This window comes from Notechis scutatus, chromosome 1, assembly GCF_049901735.1.
Source record: "Notechis scutatus isolate UNSWTSFEM ecotype Mainland chromosome 1, rNotScu1.2, whole genome shotgun sequence".
NCBI lineage: Eukaryota > Metazoa > Chordata > Lepidosauria > Squamata > Elapidae > Notechis > Notechis scutatus.
The window spans coordinates 137,423,362-137,425,758 of record NC_142009.1 but is presented as its reverse complement, the minus strand read 5'-3'; the positions used below and the strand labels follow the sequence as shown (position 1 = coordinate 137,425,758).

Sequence of the window (2,397 nt, the reverse complement as noted above, 5' to 3'; positions counted from 1 at the left end):
TTCCAGTCCCAGATTTGTAACAGCATTGTAGAAGGTTGCATGTATGGGTTCAGTTGTATATTCCTTTAAGGTCCAGTTAATATGAGATAGATTGAAGTCACCAAGAAAGATAAAAGTGTGTGGGCAGGATGTTGCCCATGTTAGTAGTAAATTTAGCTTGTTTACATGTTCGATGTCATAATCAGGTGCTCTGTAACATAGTAAGAACCGAAATGTGATATTTAAGGACAGTTCACAGACGATGGTCTCAGGGATAGCAAGCTCCTGGGTAACTTGGATGTTTTTTAGATGTAGGGACTTTTTATAGAAGATAGCAACACCACCTCCTCTACGAATTTCACGATCTGATCAGTAAACATGATAGTCTCTTACTGTGGTAATGGAGTCAGTGAGAGATGCGTTGAGCCATGTTTCACAGACAAATATGATGTGGAATTTAGCCATATTTAGTAAGAGGAGAAATTCAGGTATTTTATTCACAAGGCTTCTTGCATTGAGTAGCGTGCATTTAAGGCCAGCAGTAGTTGGAATTGAGGTAGTTAGGGGTGTGCATGCCTAGTCTTGGGTGATGGTGGATTGGTTGAGGTAAGGTTGTGGTTGAAGGTTAAAGCTGAGTGGCAGGTTGTGTGACTTAGGTGGCACACAGAGCCATTTCTGCCGGCACATGAGCGGTCACCCAGAACAGATCCACTGCACATGTGCGCACACCTCCTACCAGCCATCTGATTGTCGGGTATCTGCCACGCATGCGCGGGAAGCTGGGCGTGCTTGAGAGACACATGTGCATGCACAGATGTGCAAGGGGCGTGGGGAGCACACACACACATGCACAGGGGGCAGGAGATCACATGCGCATTGCATCATGGGTGCAGGCATACATATTGCATGCACGCATGCGCACACTTTCAGCACATGACGACAAAAAGGTTAGCCATCACTGCCCTATAGCAATGAATTGTTTTCCTATATTCATAATTTTGTTTATAAAAATGCTCATTCTACCTTACCAAATGTTTCTTTTGCTACTTTATATCACATTATCAAAGTGGCAGATAAAAGAAATCTTAAAAGGGAAGGGGAAGAGAAAAACACTCCATCAGAATTAGGGGTGGGCAACTATGGCAACTTTACAAATTGTGGACTTCAAATCCCAGAATTTCTGGGTGTGGCAGGCTTAAGAGTTCTGGGAGTTGAAGTCCAGAGGTCCGGAAATTGCCACAGTTGCTCACCCCTGATCTGAATGGATGTTTCTAACAGCTGTGGTTAGGCTGGAGATTGAATGAAAAGGGAAGATTTTCCTTCCAAATTCACTTCATTGAGAGATATTATGGAGAGACTGAGAGGAAAGTGAGGAAATGAAGATGAGAGAGGAAAGAAAAAAAAAGAACGTGATTCTTTGGAAATGAAAGCAGTTGAGCAAGAAAAGAAATAATTATGTAAACCATTCGGTATTAATAATTAAAATATTGGAGAATGCTAATGCGTTTCAAAGACATCATGCCAAGAAAATGTTTTCCAGAAAAGGCATTTATAATCAGCACAGATGGCTACTTCAGCAACAAGCTGCCTTTTGCTATTCTTTATTTGTGGGGAGATATGTAGTTATATATGTGTGTATGCATTAGGGTTTGATATAAGAAACAGTATAATTTTATATTATGTAATTAGAAGAACAGTCCTCTGAATATACTACTTGAAAATCACTCAAAGCTGTTTTTTTTTTTAATTGAGGCCTCAGGCAGCAGCTGATTATCAAAGAACTTGTGACCTACGTTGGAATATGCTTATATCTTATATACTCTGATTTAAGACTAAGCAGATGTTTGACCATCTCAGAACAGCCTCAGGTATAGTATTCATCTACAAACATATGGTGAAGACATTGGACTTGAACTGCATGAAACATTTTTAGGTTTAAATATTAATTTTTTTCCTCCCAAGGATCCCATAACAATTGTTCGTAGCATCTGTCACAATATATCTGGAGGGAAAAGGTATGTTTTATATAATATTTCAGTTAATGTCCCATTTTATTTTACTTACAAAAAGTTGTCTTTATGCTGTAATGGTGCAAAATGTTAATCCTAATTTTCTTCTGTTACCTTTGTTAACATGTCAGAGTGACTACTTAAAGATAATGCATTTGTAGAATTTATTTTATAAGCTGTGGTGATCACCACTAGCTTATATGGCTTTTCCAAAGGCTCAGAAAAATGGATGGATGATAAAGTTTTTAGGTTAGACAGAGTAGTTGATGTGGAAAGGCTGGAGATTGTTACTTGATCTTGTATTCTAAGCTCAGTTTGGGGCTTTCCAAAGAGATTTACCTGGATTTGCAAGCAAAAAGGAACTAATTGCTGTGATGCACTAACGTTATTCTTATATTCTTAAAAGACT

At 38.8% G+C, this 2,397-nt stretch overlaps 1 long non-coding RNA gene across 1 annotated transcript; it reads left to right on the top strand.

The window, feature by feature from the left end:
* Positions 1-269: 269 nt before the first annotated feature.
* Positions 270-1,994, top strand: LOC148133017 (uncharacterized). The gene is made up of 3 exons (XR_015747035.1): positions 270-467; positions 1,732-1,847; positions 1,942-1,994. It is a non-coding gene; the product is annotated as an uncharacterized LOC148133017 (long non-coding RNA).
* Positions 1,995-2,397: the final 403 nt, after the last annotated feature.